General features: G+C 34.0%; 1 long non-coding RNA gene across 1 annotated transcript; it reads right to left on the bottom strand.

The window, feature by feature from the left end:
• Window positions 1-4,133: 4,133 nt before the first annotated feature.
• LOC140334986 (uncharacterized) lies at window positions 4,134-5,356 on the bottom strand. The gene is made up of 3 exons (XR_011921648.1): window positions 5,158-5,356; window positions 4,418-4,490; window positions 4,134-4,261 (listed from the first exon to the last, which is right to left on the bottom strand). It is a non-coding gene; the product is annotated as an uncharacterized lncRNA (long non-coding RNA).
• Between the last annotated feature and the right edge of the window lie 269 nt (window positions 5,357-5,625).

Here is a 5,625-nt window from a genome sequence, read left to right on the forward strand (position 1 = left end):
CCAGAAAAATGTCTGTATTTCTCTCTAAAAAAATAAAGATATTTATTCTGATAGCTCTTGCTATCTATCAAAAAATCCAGAAAAATTTCAGTATTTCTCCCAAAAAAACAGATATTTTATTTTCATAGCACTTGCTATTTATCAAAAAAGCCAATAAAATTGCTGTATTTCCCTCAAAAATATACCGATATTTTACTCTGAATGTACTTGCTATCTATCAAAAAATCCAGAAAAAGTTCTGTATTTCTGGCAATAAAATACAGATATTTTATTCTGATCCCATTTGCTATCAAGAAAGCCAGAACAATGTCTGTATTTCTCTCACAAAAATACATATTTTTCATTCTTTTCCCACTTGCTATATATAAAAAAAAAAACAGAAAAATGTCTTTGTTTCTCTCACAAATTACAGATTTTTTTATTCTGATCCCACTTGCTATCATTTGATAAAGTAAAAAATATTCTGTATTTCTTTTAAAAAAAATACAGATATTTTATTCTGATCCCACTTGCTGTCAAAGAAGCTGGAAAATGTCTGTATTTCTCTAAAAAAAAAGGCTGATATTTTTTTTCTGATAGCACATGCTATTTATAAAAAAAGCCAGAAAAATGTCTGTATTTCTCCCAAAAAAATATAGATATTTTATTCAGATCCCACTTGCTATCTATCAAAAAAGCCAAAAAAATTCTGTATTTCTCTCAAAAGAACAATATTTTATTCTCATCCCACTTGCTATTAAAAGAGCTAGAAAAATTTCTGTATTTCTCTAAAAAATACAGATTTTTTTCTGATCCCTCTTGCTATCAAAAAAACTGTAAAAATGTCTGTATTTCTCTCAAAAAATGCTATTTTTTTCTAGATAGCACTTGCTATTTATCAAAAATGCCAGAAACATTTCTGTATTTCTCTAAAAAAAATAAGGATATTTTATTCTGATCCCACTTACTATCTAAAAAGCCAGCAAAAATTTTTGTATTTCTTTCTAAAAATTAAAGATTTTTTTTTTATGATCCCACATGCTATCAAAACAGCCAGAAAAATTCTGTATTTCTCTAAAAAAAACAGATATTTTATTCTGATCCCACTTGCTATCTATCAAAAAGCTTAAAACACTTCTGTATTCTTCTAATAAAATACAGATATTTTATTCTGATCCCAATTGCTATGAAAAAAGACAGAACAAATTCTGTGGTGCTCTCAAGGAATACAGATAATTTATTCTGGTCCCAACTACTATCAAAAAAAGCCAAAAAAATTCTGTATTTCTCCAAAACAAATGCAGATATTTTATTCTGCTAGCACTTGCTATCTATTAAAAAAGCCAGAACAAAAATCAGTATTTCTCTCTAAAAAAGTAAAATAAAGATATTTTTTTCTGATCCCACTTGCATTTAAAAAATCCAGAAAAATGTAAGTATTTCTCTAAAAAAATATAGATATTTTATTATAATAGCCCTTGCTATCAAAAAAGCCAGATAAAATTCTGTATTTCTCTCAAAAAATACAGATATGTTATTCTGATCCCACATTCAATCTATCATAAAAGCCAGAAAAATTTTGGTGTATCTCGCAAAAAAATACAGATATTTTATTCTGATCCCACTTGCTATCAAAAAAGCCAGAAAGCTTCTTTTTTTTCTCTCTAAAAAAATACAAATATTTATTCAGATAGCACTTGCTATCTATCAAAAAAGCCAGAAAAATGTCTGCATTTATCTAAAAAAATACAGATATGTTATTCTGATCCCACATTCTATCTATAAAATAAGCCAGAAATAATTCTGTATTTCTCACAAAAAATACAGATATTTTATTCTGATAGCACTTGCTATCAAAAAAGCCGAAAACACTTCTATATTTCTCACAATAAAATACAGATATTTTATTCAGGTCCCTACTGCTATCAAAAAAGCCAGAAAAGTTTCCGTATTTCTCTCAGAAAATATAGATATTTTATTCTAATCCCACTTGCTGATAAAAAAGCCATAACAACTTCTGTCTTTATATTAAAAATTACAGATATTTAATTGTGATCCCATTTGCTATCAGAAAAGCCAGAAAAAATACAAATATATATATCAAGCTTCCTTCGCGCCCAGCATTCAGTGTTGTCTTTGAAAGAACCTTTGGTGCCGCTGGCGGAGTGGTAACGCACAACTGATCACGGCTGTCTCTGGAAAATGTCAATCTCTTCACCTTTAAAATTAACAAAAGGTGGGTTACTAGCAACTATCATATCCCCACTGCAGATGTCACTGATTGACTGATACAAGGACTCACTGGCCAACCAAGAAGAGTGCTGAGTCTGTGGCTGCCTATCACCAAACACCCTGTTAGCTGAGCCTGCCTTGAATTTTTCCGCTAGTTATCATAACGTCCCAGGGTGGAATTCTTCACCAATGTCATGCCTGCCATTTTGCCAGCTAGCAATTTTCTTTACATTTTTGCTGCTTTAAGGAGGCCAACAAACTACAGAGGAAAACCCCCAGTACTGCCACACTGATAGGTACCATTGCCTTTGCCTAATTATTCAGCTAAGTATTGTAAGATTGGGGGTTGGCATTCATGTCATTCACTTAATAATGCAAACTAGCAATATTATCTACCTTCCTACCACATCCAGCACCACAGACCACAGCAATAGTGGTGGAGCACCAAACATCTTGGCCTGGCCAATCTATGTTTAATCACAAATTTCAAATATTCGCATTACACACTGCAGGATGGCATTGACGATGCACTGCACCCAGCTCTGTCAGTTACCAGGGCTGTCCACTCTCCATCTCAGGGTCCACCACCTCCTCCCCCTGCTGTTGCTGCTGCCGCCTGCCCAGTACTCCATTCACAAAAATTGTACACTTTTGCGTGGCATTGATAATGCACTACACCCAGCTCTAGATGAAAGTTACCAAGTGCTGAAAGTTACCAAAGTGCAAAGGCATTCCTAACACATGTCATTCAGGTCATGATGCCAGCTAGCAATTATTAATATTATTATTATTAATAATAATAAACAGGATTTATATAGCGCTAAGATTTTGTGCAGCTAGGTAAATTCAATAGAGGGGCCCACATTAGCTAGCAACCCGTTTTCCTGCTGTTCTGATGGCAGAGACTATTGCTAGTGGGTTGAGTTCACAATTTCTCAATGTCCTAATGTTTGTGCTGCACTCTGGACGCTGTCCATCACGCAAAAATCCATTTGCCTGCCATTTTCTGGAAAAACACAAGGTCTTTATTAACTTTTGTATTTTTTTTTTTTGCCACTGTTCTCTTACACTTACCTAGCAAATTTGGTGGTTCATGTTAAGGGGCTTTGCTATTAATGTTTAAAGTCGGCCCATTGACTTTACCTTAATTCACAAAATCAATTCACCGAAATTTCGCAAACCCACCGGAAATTCGAGGAAAATTTTATGGGACTGTCATAGGCCTTCTCGCTCATCCCAAGGTGTGTGTTGAATGTGAATTGGTCTTTCAGAGACCGAAATTTTCTATACGTAATTGATGGTTTTTCACTGATAAACTTGGTAATTTTGGGGTCTGCTTTCAAAATGTGCCAGTGTTGGGCAAGGGTTTTGCAGATAAAATTTTGATTCATGTCATATCTTGTAATGATACGTGTCGTAGATGAGTTGTCTGTAGGGGTATTCTTGGTTTTAAAGATAAGGCTCTTTCTTTGATACTTCAAGGCTCTCTGGTAAGATTTTTTGAGGAGGTGTTTGGAGTATCCTCTTTGAGTTAATCTTTCCTGTAATTGTTTGGCCTGGCATTTGAAATTGTTGCAGTAGTGCAGTTGCGTTTTAATCTAAGATACTGGCTGAATAGAGTACTACATATCAGGGTGTGAGGGTGTGCGCTTTTAGCGTGGAGCACCGTGTGCCCTGCCATTTCTTTATGGAATAAGGTTGTAGTAATTTGATAGTTAGTAGTGAAGGGAAAGGGGGAGATGGATTCTACCAAAAGGGACTCCTTAAATAATTGAAATTAACAGTTGCCAAGCCTGAGTAAGTCTAAATATAAAGCACAGTGAGAGATAGCAGGCTTTTACCGGCAATTCTGTTGAAAAATAAAATTTATTCACACAATATTTGAATCCTATTTCTAACATAGATCAACTATACTATATATGGTTTGTGGTTAAACAAACTGTACAGATAGATAGTTTGAACAGTAAACCAAAATACCAGGGTATTTATCCCAGGGTCCCGATGCGTTTCGCCTCTCGTCTTTCTCAGCGGACAGAGACCAAAAGTATGTCTGAATGAAAAAATAAACTATTATCACATATATACATATTGATGCAGAAAGGGTGGAATTATATATATGTATGTGTACACATGCATACACAAACGTATTCCTACATGAACAAAACTAAAAATTTTAAGTCTTTAATGTTAGAAAGCATTTACTTACAATAATCAGTTGTACAAATTAGTGGGGGACAGCTGGATCAAAGCATCTTTAGGTTCTCAAACACATATGTTCACTGGAAACACAAATCAGATAGTGATTATATTATTCTAATATTACTTGTTATAATTGTGTTAATATTCAAGGTATATATTTTATAGTTGCTTACCATAATATATAGGGTGGCTGTTACTACAAGAAATTATTTGAAAACAGATGTGCATATTCTGGACAGATGACTTAGTAATTATTATTTGTCTGTATATATGTATCATTATTTCTAGTTTGTATGGAAATATAAAGTATCGTATATGACAGGGTAGCAATATCTCATAAGCTAACAGGTCTACGGTTCAGAAATTAAAATATGTGTATATGTATAAAAACAACAAAAAAAAGTTATGTCCACAGAATCTACTAGCTGGGGCTGTGGTACTACGAATGCTGAAAGTAATTAACCTTAAAAAGGAGCATCCATGAAGTTGATTGGTAACTATATAACGGATAATTTGAGCTAATGATTTATAGCTTCTTGAAATGTCTATAGGATTATTAACTATAGGAATTATAAATTTATAAAGATGGGTAACTAAAAAAGCATGTATCATAACAGGTAACTATGAAGACTATGAAGTGCTAATATCCCAATTCCTATATTTGGATAGATAGTGATTAAGAAAATGACTATAAAGGTGACTCCTATCATAATTTATTAGATCGTATAACCATAATGGTGCATTTACCTTAGTCACTTTTGCTTTGCCAGTCCAAAAGATATTAGGTGGTATTACTGTGGAGGTGGGGAAAAATAATTTTCGCCTCCCAGCTTCTAATGTGTTAGAATTCCAAATATTATGTATATGCAGATGCATGAATGTGCAAGTACACCAGCTCCAAACTTCACAGATCCCCAGAGGGAAAAGGAAAACATCTATAAGTGCATTGGTGATTCAGTGTGATCGGTAGGTCTGTAACCAGGTGTCCGGAGTACAGCCTCAAGCAGGGACTTATGCTGACGACATCCTACTTATAAATGCATAGATGGTTGAGTGATACACATTGGTCCTCCTGAAATCTTGCGAGATTTCATCCTAGTTGTTCCTATTAGCATATGAGCGTAGTTATTCAAAGAGTGAAGATAATCTGAATGGAGCTGCATGCTAGTAAGTAGCATGTAGCCTACGTTGTTTATAGAGATAGAGTTTGAACAG

Source organism: Pyxicephalus adspersus, chromosome 7 (genome assembly GCF_032062135.1).
Source record: "Pyxicephalus adspersus chromosome 7, UCB_Pads_2.0, whole genome shotgun sequence".
Taxonomy (NCBI): Eukaryota; Metazoa; Chordata; class Amphibia; order Anura; family Pyxicephalidae; genus Pyxicephalus; species Pyxicephalus adspersus.